Source organism: Ursus arctos, unplaced genomic scaffold (genome assembly GCF_023065955.2).
Source record: "Ursus arctos isolate Adak ecotype North America unplaced genomic scaffold, UrsArc2.0 scaffold_22, whole genome shotgun sequence".
Taxonomy (NCBI): Eukaryota; Metazoa; Chordata; class Mammalia; order Carnivora; family Ursidae; genus Ursus; species Ursus arctos.
This window is the reverse complement of record NW_026622897.1, coordinates 22,781,426-22,796,971: the sequence shown is the minus strand read 5'-3', so window position 1 is coordinate 22,796,971 and position 15,546 is coordinate 22,781,426. Positions and strand designations below refer to the sequence as shown.

General features: G+C 39.9%; 1 pseudogene; it reads left to right on the top strand.

Annotated features, from left to right (window-relative positions):
• Window positions 1-14,612: 14,612 nt before the first annotated feature.
• LOC113260221 (U6 spliceosomal RNA) lies at window positions 14,613-14,711 on the top strand (annotated as a pseudogene).
• Window positions 14,712-15,546: the final 835 nt, after the last annotated feature.

Here is a 15,546-nt window from a genome sequence, read left to right as displayed (position 1 = left end):
ACCTCACGGCTCAGAAGAGAGATTCATTCTGGCATTTTGCTGTCTGAGGTATAAGGAGCAAGTGAGAGGTTGGCTTCTGTGTGCCAGGCCTGTCTTGCCTCCCCTTTGATGTTTCCCTCAGAAGAATCCAATCACGGCCTGTAGCGCTGAGGCGGGGCACTCCTGCCATTGTGCTGGGGGGGTGTCCCTGTCATAGGGAGGCAGTTACATCCCTTCCAGGAGAGTATCAGATGGCAAAATGACTGGAAGTTAGCAATCAATCGTTCATTCTTTCAGTGCTGTTTAGTTATCTCTCATAAGCCCCCCACACTCGCAGGTATTAGTAGATGCTAATGAAGCAGAAGACATGATTTCTTCCTTCAGAAAACTTCAATGTTAGTTGGCAAAAAAAAAAAAAAAAAATCCTACCCATAATAGACTCAAACATTATTAAGATAATTTTTGGTGTTGTTGAGTTTTGGGAAAGAGTTGGCCTTGGTGAGGCTTCAGATTGAGTTGGGTTTTGCCAGGAAGGTATTGATATGGGCTAAACCTTGAGCGATAGGTAGGATTTGGATAAAAAGGAAGATAGGAGAGATGGAGGAGGCCATAAATAAAAACGCTGTGGCCAACATACATATGGCACGTGAAGGGGATAAGGGCAGAGAATAAACACTGGAAATATCTTTTGGGCTCGTTGGTTTCCGGATGTGTGTCCCATCCTCTTGATTTGTGGCTTGCTGACCAACAAAAGCTTACAAAGGGCAAATTCAGGAGGCATTTTTGCTTCTAAAAAACACAGCAATTTTTCCATGATTCTTCTGTTTCCATAGCTCCAGAAGATATTTGGCTTTTCTTCTTCCTGCCGACTGGGGATATACCTTCCCTGAACGAGAGTATCACAGTGTAAAATCTTAAATGCGGAGAAGTGCTGAGGTTATCTAGAATGCAAGCTCCACGAAAACAGGAATTTTTGTTGAGTTTGTTCACTCAGTGTTTAGCACAATGCCTGGCACATAGTGAGAGCCTAGTAAGTACTTATTAAATAAATAAATGCACGAAAGCCTAGCCTCCCACACAATTGAGGGACATCTGCCTCCTGCTCTAAAATACTTCGACTTTATTAGCTTAGGTCACATCATCCCTCGTAACTCAGTTTTCTTATCTTTAAAAGGCTGGTATTAAAAACTATTTTAACCCACAAAGTTCTGAGGATCAACTACCCACTCAATGTATTTTGATTTCTTTAATTGTTCTGTACTAGACTCTTGGGAGTTTTACGTGCATTTAGCTTTCAGGGCACTTAGTGTGATGGGGAAAGCAGCGAAAAACAAAAAAGGTCTTAAGTCAATGTGATAGCGACTAAGACAGTGGTACGTACGGGCTATTGTGAACTCCAGAAGGGCCACAGCTAGCTTGGATTAGGCTAACGGTAAACCAGACTGGAACAGCTAGAAATCTCAAGTCAGTGAATAATGTAGTGCCCTATCAAACAGGTCTAGTTATGTACTCTGCACTGGGGGGAGAAGAAAGGCACCTTGCATACATTCTCAGCCTATCCACTACTGTCCCAAGCAATTCACCTCAGGCTCCAAACTTGCTTCTTCCACCTAAACCAACAAAAAGGCAGCAATTAAGCAGACTGTCCCACAAGAGGGTCTAGTGAGCCTCTCTTTTTACTAGAGCGTACTTAGAAAACTTACCTTCTACTGAAAGAGGTTTATTCGACTTGTCTCTCTGAAAGGAAATCTGGTAGATATGGGTTTTCTCTGTTTCTAGAAATGTTTTAGCCATCATAATCGACTGTTTCCCTGAGGAAACTTCTGTCTGGTTTGCTCCATAATGCTTTGAATGATGGTGTTATTAACTAAGGTGGGGACTATGAGATAAGGCCTAGAGGATCTCGGAGTGGGGGCTGGGGAGTGGGGTATGGTCAGGGAGTTCAGGTTTTGACTTGCCAGTCTCAAGAGCCTCTGGGACATCCGTAACACGTCAAGAGGGCACTTGCCAGCTTACAACCAGAGCTCAGGTCAACAGAGAAAAGGCTGTGGAGAAGACACACAAAAGCTACAAAGTGTCCATGTCCTTTGGCCTAAGCAATAAAAAGATCATTGGTAAGGTTTGTTATTGACAAGTGTGGAAGCCAGATTTTAGTGTTGAGGTAGTCATTAAAGGGAAGTGAAAATCAGACAAAGTAAGTATAGACAATACAAAATATAATGTGTTTTTTATGAAGTTAAACAATTTTGTGAAAGATTTTATTTATTTGAGAGAGAGAGAGAAAAAGAGAGCACGAGTGGGGTGGGGGGGAGGGGCAGAGGGAGAGGGACAAGCAGACTGCCCGCTGAACAGGGAGACTGACTCGGGGCTCAATCCCAGAACTCTGAGATCATGACCTGAGCTGAAATCAATAGTCAGCTGCTTAACCAACTGAGCCACCCAGGTGCCTCAAAGTTGAAATATTTTCTATTCACTCCCTGCTATGAAAGATTTAACTCTCATATCCTCCCTCCCCTATACATGCATGTCCCTTCCCCTTTCTCTCAATATAGATTTATGACAATTTTTTCCTAGCAGCATATTTAATCTTCACATTTTCATGACTATACCGGTGTTATGTGCAGCTGATCCATGTAGACTACTATGATTATATATCCTTTCTTGTACAATGTTGCTTCCTCTAGCATTACTACTTTTCTTGATTTTTAAAAAATATTTTATTTATATATTTGACAGAGAGAGAGAGAGCACGACAGAGCATAAGCAGGGGGAGCAGCAAAGGGAGAGGGAGCAGCAGCCTCTCCCTGGAGCAGGGAGCCTGATGCGGAACTCGATCCCAGGACCCTGGAATAATGACCTGAGCTGAAGGCAGACGCTTAACCAACTGAGCCACCCAGGTGCCCCATAATTATTTTGATTTTTTGCTTGCTTAATTTCCTACATACCTAGAATAAAAATCAAGCCTAAACACTATCAGAAATATCAGTTTTCCCCTCAATATTTTTAAACATATCAGATATTCTATCCATTTTGACTTCTTAGAGAAATATTTCCTTTGGTCCTCCATTCTCCTATCCCAATGTGGACTGGTTGTCTTCCTTGTCCACTGTAGATATGACATTCTGGACTTTCCTGTCTCATCCTGGGGACCTCCTTCTCCTGTCTCCTTTGTTGGTGTGGCTGTTTCCTTTATCTTATGTCTTCTTTCTTTTTGATCTATCCTCTCATTTTGGTAGAAAGTACTTGTCCCATAGATCTTGGAAAAGTATTTGGAAGTACTTTTATTCTAAATTCTTTGCTCACATTTAATCAATATTATGGACGATACAGATTTCTAGTTAAAAGATCATTTTCCCTCATACTCTGAAGGCATTGTCCTTGTTGTTTTCTAGTGACTAGATTGGTTTTAGAATCTGTATGCCATCCCAACTTTAATCCTGTTTGTGTGGATAATCTGATTTGTATTTTTTTCTCCTTCTCGTGGTGATTAGGATCTATTCTTCGACTCCTTCATTCTAAAAGTTCGTTCATAATGATGTGATTTTGTGTGTGTCTATATATATGCTAGGTACCTGATGGACGCTTTCAGTCTGGAAACTCATGCTCTTTGGTTGCATGTCAATTTCTTGTATGATTTCTTTGATAATTTCCTTCCCTCCATTTTCTCCTTCTGGGTGTTCTATTATGGATAGCTCTTCTGGACTGATTTTCAGTTATATTTACTATTTTCAGATACATTTAATACATTTCTGTTCTTTGTTAGTTTGTATGTCTTATTTTGGGTGAGATTTTCTCAATTTTACTCAATGGTTCCATTGATATTTTTTAAAAATATAGTTTAGATATTTTTAATAACAAAGCACTCCTTTTTTAACCTGTCTGAATATTCTTTTTATGGGGGCATAGTTTTTGTTTCATTGACTTTTATCTAAGTTCTCAGTATAGATAAAGTTTTTGTTTTCTTTAACTGTCTACATTTTTTTTTAGAGGGGTGGATAGGGGCAGACAGAGAGGGAGAGAGGGAATCTTTTTTTTTTTTTTTTTTTTTTTTTTTTTTTTTTTTTTTTTTTTTTTTTTAAAGATTTTATTTATTTGACAGAGATAGAGACAGCCAGCGAGAGAGGGAACACAAGCAGGGGGAGTGGGAGAGGAAGAAGCAGGCTCACAGCAGAGGAGCCTGATATGGGGCTCGATCCCACAACGCCGGGACCACGCCCTGAGCCGAAGGCAGACGCCCAACCGCCGTGCCACCCAGGCGCCCCGAGAGAGGGAATCTTAAGACGGCTCCATGTTCAGCGCAGAGCCTGACATGGGGTTCAATCTCACAACCCTGGGATCATGACCTGAGCCAAAATCAAGAGTCAGATGCTTGACTGACTGAACCATCCAGGTGCCCCTGCATTTTGTTTGTTTTGATATGTCTTCCATATACAGAATTTCCTCAAATATCTGATGTGCTTTGGTTTTCTGTTCATATTTAAAAATGATGCACTAAGAACTGTTTGGAATCTTTTTGTGCTTGAGTGGGGCTTGTGAACTGGTAGGGTTCTCAGTAAGGTGATTTGATTGGTCAAATGAGATGCCCACATTAGAACCTTTTGTAGTGGATTAGGCAGATTTCTCAAAGAAGAATCTCTGGTCTTATGTAGGGGAGAAATAAATCTGGTTACCCCTTGGAAAGCAAGTTGAGGTAGGAGTACAGGTGGGGTCTTGACTTGGGGTCTATGACTTGACATATGGTGTGATTTAATGTAACACTCCTGTTTCAGTGCAGTGTTTCCACACTCTCCCAAACCTCATGTCTTCAGCTCTAGAATGTCTTTAGTTCAACATGTCCAGAAGGCAACTCTTTATTCTTCTGCTAGAATAAAGGATAGGCAGATGCCCAATCAAATGGAGGGAGTAGAGATTCAGGGATCTGGGAAGCTAACTATTCCCACAAAAACTTCTAATAAATCTTGCTATTTTCAGTCTTATTTCCACCACCATTTTCAGAAGTATCTTGTCATCTCAAATTCCTGATCTTTTCTCAAATAGGGTAAATCAGTCTTTTTTTACTGCCAGAGGAAGTTTTCTCTTTTTCTTTCCTGCTAAGTCAGCCTAAAGTTCTGCTTGTTCCCTACTTTGCATCTCCTTGTGATAGTCGTTCGTATCTCAAACTTAACATTCTAACACCAAACTCTTCATTTCTTCCCCACCCAGACCTGCTCCTCTCACATCCTCATATCAGGAAATGACATAATCGATCACCCAGTTGCTGAGATATTCTTCCTTATTTTCATTCTTTTACCTTCGTATTCAATCTGTCAGCACATCTATTGACTTTACCTTCAAAGTATATTTCAGTTCTGACTTTTCATTACCCTAACACTATTGACCTGGACCAACCCAGTATTACCTCTCACTTGGATTACTCTTAATTGTTAATTCCATTTTTTTTCCCTGCTAGGAATATTCTCTACACAGCAGACAGAGTGATCTTTTAAAGTCTAAATTTGACTACATTTCCATTGCTCAAAGTACACCATTGATTTCCCTTTATCTTTAGAATAAAATCCAAGAGTCTTTTCTTAGCACTGTATGTCCTGTCTATCCAAATTCTATCTTCCACCATGACCTCTTGTCCTTACTGCTCTCAGCCATACTAGCCTTCACTTCTATGAAGGTACTGAGCATTCTCTTGTCTCAAGACCTTTTGCTTGCTGGTCCAGCTACCTGAAATTCTTGTCCTACGATATTGTGATTCTGAAATAACAACTATTTCCATTTTCTATCTCCACAGCATAAGTTTCTGAATTCCAAAGACTGTTTTATCCATTACTGTGCCAAAAATAGGGCTGACACATAGTAGGTGCTCAATAAATATTTGTGGAATGAATTATTGAAACTCCAATTTAGTGGAGTTTTGAGTGGAAGTGTCAATAAATGCATGCATTCAAATAGTCATCTTTAACTGGTACGTGAACATTTTTTAATACAGCAGATAATTAAATTACTAAGGAGCTATAATTTCAGCTTCTGTTTGAACAGCTCAAATCATAAAAATTCACCATCTCAGAGGCAGTGAATTCTACCTTTAGGGACAGTTCATAATTTTTAAAAATTATGTTCAGCTTAAAACTCAACAACAAAAAAACAAGCCACCTGACTAAAAAATGGGCGAAGGACTTGAATAGATATTTTTAAAAGAAGATATATAAAGGGCCAATAAGCACATGAAAAGATGCTCCACATCATTAAATTCAGGAAAATATCAAATCAAAATCATAATGAGATACCACCTCACTCTCACTAGGATGACCACTATTAAGAAAAACAGAATATCAAGTGTTGAGGAGGAGTTAGAGAAATTGGAAACCTGTACACTGTTGGTAGGAATGTGAAATGGTACAGCTATTTTGGAAATAGTATAATGGTTTCTTAAAAAATTGACCATAGAATTATCATATGATCCAGCAATTCCACTTCTGTGTATATACCCAAAGAATGGAAAGCAGGGGCTCAAACAGATATTAGTACACCCATGTTCATAGCAGCATGATTCACAATAGCCTAAAGGTGGAAGCGACCCTCGTGGTGATCGATGGATGAATGGAAAGACAAAATGTTGTACATACAATAGAATATCATTCAGTCTTAAAAAGGAATGAAGTCATGATACGTGTTACAACCTAGATGAAACTTAGGGACATTTTGGTACGTCACAAAAGGACAAATATTGTGTGATTCCAATTATATGAGGTCTCTAGAGTAGTCAAATTCATAGAGACAGAAAGTTGAATGGTGCTGCCAGAGGCTGGGGGAAAGAGGGAATGGGAAGTTATTGTTTCATGGGTTCAAAATTTCAGTTTGAGACGATGAAAACAATCTGGAGATGGGTGGTGGACATGGTCGCACAACAATGTTAATGAACTTAATGCCACTGAACTGTACACTTAAAGTGATTAATATGATAAAGTTTGTTATACGTATTTTAACATAGTTTAAAAAGAAACTATGTCCAGCTAAAATAGACCAACCAGAAAATTTTATCTAAAGGAACTTTTTAGCCGCAGGAGGAAACTCTGATGATAATAGTGGGAACATTGCAAGACATCAGTGATGAATCAGATTCCAAATTTTCTCTTTTTCACACTCATCTTCCTACTCAAGTGCCTATAACCTTTCTCCATGACCTAGCTCCTCATTGGTCTTCTCTGTCTGTCATCCCATTTGGGAATAGTAGAGAACCCAAATTTAGCAATATTCAATAACAGCAAGTAACTTTCTCAGTGTTTCTTTCATGAAAATGTTAAGTACCTTGAGATGTTATATTTTTGGAAATGATGAATTTCATGGTCAAATGAGCTAAACAGTTGCTGTTTTTGCAGGATTTTTCCAAGTATTTAATTGACTAATGTACATTGTCAGTTTCCAAGAACAGGAAGAATATTCGGGGCTTCTCTAGCATTTTTGGTCACAGCCTTCTATCTCAGCAGTTTCCCGTAGAATATCATTTGGAGAAGTTGTCACTAGTGCAATTGTTAACTTTCTTATGTTTGCTGAGTTCCATAAGTTCATGAGTTTTTTAAGTGTGTGCTACGAGTACGAGAATGGCTTCTGGATTTAAGCTATGGAGTGTTTCAGTTATTGAAAACAATTTCCCTGAATTGTCCTCTGAGAAAGTCAACATGATTTCTTCTGATATGGTACAGAAACATATGCTTTGCATACATGAAAGATGCTGCCACCCAAAATAGAGTCTTGCCAAGTTGTAAGACAGATCATCTCACTTGAGTGCCACAAATCATGCTTTGAATTTTCCCAAGGCTCTGGGAGCACACAACTTTTATATAGAGGTCTAAAATTTCTTATTCAAAATCCAATATTGCCAGATGTGTCTTGCAACTGGAGATTTTGTTAATTTTAGAAATATGCCTATGCTATTATAGTATATCCCTGTAAGGTCTGGACCCCCGCCCTATAAACAAATGCAAAACTGTTGACTGAATATTCATACTCACTAGGATAAAGACTATAGGTAAACATATCAGTCTATATCAGCTTTTTTTAAAAAAAAGATTTTATTTATTTATTCGCAAGAGAGAGAGAGAGCACAAGTATGGGGAGGGGCAGAGGGAGAAACAGACCCCTTGCTGAGCTCAGAGCCTGATGCAAGGCTCAATCCCAGGACCCTGAGATCATGACCTGAGCTGAAATCAAGAGTGGGACGCTTAACCAACTGAGCCATCCAGGCGCCCCTATATCAGCTTGTGTTGCCAAATGAGTTTCAGTGACTCAGTAAGAATAACTTTTAGTTTCAGATTATTTTGAATTTTGGATATTGGAATGGTAAACAAGGGATCTTAGGCATGCTAGCGAAAACAAGGCCAGGGGTAATGCTAACAGACTTTTGCTAACAACAGGCTCCCATTTTTTTCAATATTTTAATCTTTGGAGGAACCATGGAGAAATTGCAGTCGAGAGAATCCTTAAGGAATAAGGTCGGGGATAACTTTTCTTAAGCCTACATTCCCTGGTCCCTCCTGCTTGACTCTCTCTAATATAGTCTTCGACAGATGAACTCATTTGTGCTAACCTGCCAACTTCAACTGAGGAAGTGGAAACCTCCACGTTATTAGAAAACAAAACAAAACAAAAAAACAGTGAGGGTCAAATGGTTATGCAACCTAAGTTCCCACAGCCAAATCCGAGATGGTGTTCTGATAATGGAACTTTCAGAAGTGAGTGTTGTTTAATTTATGCAATGGGATAAACCAAGGGCCAGAAGTTAGAAGGTGTGGCTGTGTTGCTTACTATCTATATGACCTTAGGCAAAGCCCATAACCTGAATATTTGGTTTCCTTATTTAAACAATGAAGATTGAACAATTATTTAGTATCTCCAGTCAAACAACATTATCGCTAATAGGTTAACTGCAGGTGAAAAATCTCTTTGGTAGGCAAACAAACAAACAAACAGCTAACAATGGCATCTTCCTGCTTTTGGAGGATATCCTTCCAGAAAAGAATGCTACTCTAGAAGACATGCATGGAAATTCATTTACTCCATCCTTCAGGACATTTTATCCTGCTCCTAGCATACTGTACTATATATTAAATGTCTCCAATAAGGACTTCATTTAGATTTAATAAGTCAGAATTGCAAACGTTAATGAAATGCCAATAGAGTGATTAAGAACACATGCTTTGAAGTTCCTCAAATATGCACCAAAAAAAAAAAAAAAACCCAAAAAAAAGAGAGAGAGAGAGAGAAGAATTTATAAGAAAAATGTCCAGACATGGAACTTTACCCTGTAGTGTTTTTTTTTTTTCCCTTTCAGAGTTGAAATATCTCTCAAATGCTCAGTACTGAACAAACAGAAAAACAGCAGGAGGATAAAAAAACAAGGCTGAATTTCAGTCACACAGATCTCAGCAAGAAGCAAAAATAAACTCTCTAAATGATATTTCTTTTCCACAGCACCCAGAGGCAGGTTTGGTAAAAAGTAACTTGAAAACAGATAAATTCATTCTCCAACCCTGCCTCCCCCGACCTTGGACCCCACTTTTTGCCTCTCTTCTGATTCTATTGACTTCTTCCACATTAGTTGAAGATTCCTGGGGTTTTACTCTTTTATTTTTTTCCTCTCCATTCCCGGGGGCTACCTAAGAACATGGGGACAGAAGCTATCTGCTAGTTTTGCATTATCCCAATTTCAGGAAAATCACACATCACACATTTCAGGAAAAGCACAGACACATCATGTTTCTCTGGCCCAAACTCCCCCTTCCTTGATGAAGTCTCAAGAAACGAAGGGATCTGTTGGGTGTCACAGCTAGTTTATGAGTGATGTGACCAATCACACAAGACCAGGACTTTTCTCCCCAATACTGCACGTTTCCTGCTGTCCCAAATTAAAATAGGAGAGTTTCCCTCACCCACCCCCCTTGCTGTAAATACCTCTGTGGTATGGCATGGAGTTAGGCAGCTTCGACCATATCACGAGCTCCGTGAAGCTGGGGGGGCTTTACAAGTTCAGCACCTGAGAAAAATTAAGGGGAGAATTGGAAATCACATCCAGCTGGGCCTTAGCATGTGTTAAACAGGGTTTTGATGTTAAAGGGTTTTAAGTGCGTGACTGGTACACCTCCGGGCAAGGCCCAAGCTTCCCTGAGAATCTGTTCTTGCTTTTCTCTCTTTTCGCGTCTAATCTGTCCCATTCGGTTTTCAAATCTCTTTCTCACTTTGCAAAGTGCCAGACAAATTACTGGTATCCTCTGTGAGCCTCTGGTTTCTTTTTGGTTTCTGAACTCATATCCTCTTGAGAATATTTCAGGGTAGATCTTGCTCAAGACACATTTCATAAAATTTGAGAGACGTAATTAGAGCAAAGACCTATTCGTAATTTTTATAGCCCCGATCTTCCATTTTTCGGTCCTTTCCCGGAATGTGCATATTGTTTTCATGTTTTATGCTTGTATTTCCACCAAAAGTCCCTCTTGTTCTTTAGCTTCAACAACATGGCTTCTGGACTATGGACTGTGTCGAAGTGTTAAGATTGTTAATACGAAGTTGTTGAGATTTAACTATTTTTGAACTGTAAAGATGGCAACTACATTTGGTTCAGGCTAATAAGTTGTCATTTGGAATATACTCATTTTAGCAGCTTTTTAAAAAGATTTTACTTATTTATTTGAGAGAGAGAGAGAGAGTGCGCATGAGAGAGAGAGAGCACAAGCAGGGGGGAGGGACAGAGAGAGGGAGAAGCAGATTCCTTGCTGAGCAGGGTTCCCCATGCAGGACTCCATCCCAGGACCCCAGGATCATGACCTGAGCCAAAGGCAGATGCTTAACTGACTGAGCCACCCAAGTGCCCCTTCTTTTTCTTAAAAAAAAAAAACATGTAATAAAACCCTGAACTTTGTTGAGCGTTATAATGTGGAAAGTTAAACGCCCCCCCCCTTTTTTTTTGTAATAGAGAGAAAGCAGGATTGGGGGCCGGTGCAGAGGGAGGTGGTGAGAAAGAATCTTAAGCAGGCTCCATGCCCAGCGTGGAGCCCGAAGCAGGGCTTGATCTCGTGACCCTGAGATCAGGAGCTGAGCTGAAATCAAGTGTCAGATGCCTAACCAACTGAACCACCCAGGCGCCCCTGGAAATTAAAATAATCTTAAGAAAAAAATTCTGCTTAGATGCTTTTGTTTGTTTACTTACAGTACAAGTAATCTTATGTCTCCATTTGCTGGCAACCATCTCCAGGTTTTACCTGTTGTCCATCATTCCATCCAATTTAGCATTTGCTCTGGATTGTTCACTGGCTTCCATAAGTATTAATGTTAATTGTCGCATTAAAATAATAATAGCACTTGGTTAGGTTGGGCTTGGTGGACTTCTACCTTGTAGCTGACACCTCCCCTCTGATCTCTTCTAGAACGGTGTGAGCCACATGTAGAGTGAAGAGAGCTCTAGCTGACTGTGTGGTTCAATCACTCTTTTAAGACATAACTAATAGATGCCTCCTTCTCAAGAGACGAATGTCGGGTGCTTGGTGACGAAATGTATTCAGATACAAGCCGCGTGGGGTGGTTCAATTTTTCTGGTTTTGAGTGGTACTGGCAGATGCATTTCAAGTTGCTGCCCTGGTGGCCACGGGATTTGCCAGCCGGTTGTGACATGGTCTTGCCGTTGCTCCTGCTACAACCCGAGCGAGGCATAAAGTGGCCCGGCCACCGGTTGGCGGCATAAATGCCGCACAGGGGAAATTTGGTGACGTCTACATGAAATGTGTGTGTGAACTGGAAACTGGGCGGTCCTGCGTAGATCACGTAGTGAGTGGTCTGAAGGCTTTTGCTATGGTGACTCTGTCATCATACAGGTGATATAAATCTACAGCCAGTATCTCAGTGTTTGGTGATACATTTTTTTTCTTTTGCAATAAGCCTTTTTGACAGAAATAAGTTCCAAAAGAAGAAAAGAGCCTGTTGAATGCAAATTCAAGGACTACATCTTCATTCTCATGGGAGCTGATGATGAACGGGTAACTGGCACACAAGGTCTGTCCACATTCCCCATCCACCCCGGAGGCTGCGGTGCGGTCACTGACCACATGGCAACATGAAAACAGAAATCTGCTGAAGAAGCATCAGCATCCACTAGAGAATTACTAGTTTAGGAAGACCAGGCCCTAACGTAATAATTTAATATCTGCAGTTCTCGAGGGTGTGTTTACATATAATAATGGGAAGCTTGACTTTTTATGCACATTTAAAAAAGTGAATATCCTTCCCAATTAATTTCTTTGATTTTTTTTTATACCAAGTTTTCTTGTGTACATTCATACAAACACCGAAGAAATATCTGTTTACTAGGTTGGCTCCATGTACGGAAGAAAATACTCGGTAGCAGTTCAATGATGACAGTTTTATATTAATGTGATAAACTGAGTTTCTCAGCTGAGCCACAGAACACAGACAAGTGGTTTGAGAGACCATTTTCTCTCAATTTTGCCCAAGATGCTACACAACTAGTACCATTCCAGATGTGCATGCCATGGCATCCAGTGGGCGCCTTGGAGCCAGCGAGTTTAATTCTCTTGAAGAACCCCGGTGGAAAAAGGCTGAGTCATTCGTTTCAAACTGCAAGGCCATAAAGATAGTTTATACCCTTAAAATGATCGCTGTTGTTACTCAGGGAGAAAATCTAGGGCACCGAAGTGTGTATGGAATTAGTGGTAAACATATTACTCAAACTGTGTCCATCCAAACAAGCCCAAAATAGAAACTATCGCTGATAACGTTTATGACTTTTTATAAATGGGGTTAAAATAATTCAACTTAATTTTTGTTATGAAGCTGATGTTGAATATAAAAAAATAAAAGGAGGTTAATGTTTCGTATCAGTCAATGAGCAAATTTTACAAATATTAAAACTTTATGTAAATCAACCTGTATGTCCCATAAAGTCTTTTAAAACTTTTTTTTGGGGGTAAATAGTTACCTGATTTTATTTATTTTTAAAGATTTTATGTATTTATTAGAGAGAGAGAGCATGAGAGGGGTGAGGGGCAGAGGGAGAAGCAGACTCCCTGCTGGGAAGGGAGCCCGACACGGGGCTCAATCCCTGGATTCTGGGATCATGACTTGAGCTGAAGGCAGCCGCTTAACTGACTGAGCCCCCCAGGCGCCCCATGAGCTACCTGACTGTAATTGTATTTTGCTCCAAATCACTTGAACATCTTATTAAAGTTTTTGGAATGTTCCACTTGTCGGCTGTGCTGCAGCTGTTGCTTGTGGTGGCTGGGACCCAGAAACTCCTGGGCCAGGCAGGGTGGCCACAGCCAGGGCCAGGGCCCTGGGGGCCAACTTTTCACCCTTTGCAGGACAGGCTGGAGGTGGTGGGCTGGCAGGTCAGCCAACTGTCAAAAAAAAAAAAAAGTTTTCAATAATTGGCACACCACAAAACTTTAGTTTTTGAAGATTGTAGAAAATTTCAATTACTAGAAATAAAGTGTTCGAGCAAGACGATCCTGAAAATAAATACAAAAACAGAAAAATTGATCTGGGTTGCCAGTGTGGGGCGAATCTCATCTAATGAGACTGTGAGAACTCAGAATATATAAACCTTAATCCTAAAATTCAATAAAGCCTTGAAATATTTCAGCTTTGGGAAATAGTCTTTTAATGGAAATTTTATTTTTAATTAGATGCATTTATATTTTCTTCCAGAATGGAAGGAAAGTTGAGAAGACTTATGACTTTGCAACATTTGCATTTTATGAAGTACTTATTTTATGAAGGTTTTTAAAGAATTTTGAGTATAGTTAACATACAATGTTACATTAGTTTCAGGTGTACAACATGGTGATTCGACTTCTCTATGCATTACGCTATGCTCACCACAAGCGTAGCTACTATCTGTCACCATAGAACATTATTACGATATCATTGACCCTATTCCCTATGAACGCCTTTTATTCCCATGACTTATTCGTTCCATGCCTGGAGGTCTGTACCTCCCACTCCCCTTCACCCATTTTGTCCATCCCCCAGCCCCCTCCCTTCTGGGCCACCATTTTTAAATGTGGCAAATAGAAACATCTTATCTGAAGAGTTTGATCCTCTACGAAGTGAAAATAATTTGGGTGGAAACCCAAAAATAGAAACTTTGAAGACATTTGAGCTGAAATATTTGTACACTTTCTTACAAGGAATTAGAATTAAGCATCTTCCCTATTCAGTGGAATTTGGTCTCACCTCATCTGACCACCTGGAGATTTTTCTCAATAAAAAATAACATGGTCTACAAGACAAGTCAATGGGCAATGCCAATAATTTCAAATTTATTAAACAAAAATTCAACTTTTAAGAAGATTGCAAGAAACTTTGGGGCAAAATTAAAAATAATAGGACTGTCTTAATAAAAAGAAATTCTTCGGAAAAATATCTGTGACAGTTTTAGAGTCTGCTACAGCTAAGAAACTGATTAAAGTATGTAAGATTTACCAAGAATAGTTACTTTGCTTATGTTTCTTAATGTTCAGAAAATTAATATAAAGAAGTTATAAAATTTTGGCCCTAATGTGCACAAATATGTGACTTTTCTTTGTCCTTCAGAGAGACTTTTGAAAAGTCTTTTTGAATAGAATCATCTATGAGTGGGCAGCACATACGCTGAGATTGGAACGATACGGAGAAGATAAGCATGGTCCCTGCACCAGGATGACACACAAATTCGTGAAGTGTTCCATTTTTTTTTAAACAGGTGATGGGGATGAAGGTGTGCACTTGTCATGATGAGCCCTGGGTGATGCATGGAAGTGTTGAATCACTATGTTGTACACATGAAACTAATATTACACTGTATGTTAACTAACTGGAACTAAACCAAAAACTTAAAAAAAATAAAGAAGAGGGGCGCCTGGGTAGCGCAGTCGTTAAGCGTCTGCCTTCGGCTCAGGGCGTGATCCTGGCGTTCCGGGATCGAGTCCCACATCGGGCTCCTCCGCTGAGAGCCTGCTTCTTCCTCTCCCACTCCCCTGCTTGTGTTCCCTCTCTCGCTGGCTGTCTCTCTGTCACATAAATAAATAAAATCTTTAAAAAAAAAATAAAGAAGAACCTTATTCTTTAGAACAACAAAAGAAAGACCTATGAATACATAAAGCCAACCTCTTAAATCAAGAAATCACCCATGGAATATTTTCTCTCTTCCTTTCCATTAGGGTATCTCCTCTCCTTCTTTCAGGGCCAGTTCAAGCCTGACCTGACCAGGAACTATTTCTCTGAGCCTTTTATACATCATGGATTGCTCATCACCTGAATCATCTCTGAGTGATGTTGATATTATGGCCACATCATATCCAAGGAAGAAATGCTAGACGTCTGGGCTTTAGGTGGAGGGTGAGGAGGGATACAAATGGAATGTATGGCTGTGGCAACTCAACTGGTGTTATAATCTTCTTTCTAGCAGCAGAAAGAACTCTTGCAACAGTTCTGGTCCTGCAGATGGCAAGAAAGGTCGGGTGGGAGTGGGGGAGTTTGGTGGGGGCTTTCCCTTTGGTTGATCAGAAAGGATGAGAGATGAGGTTAGGA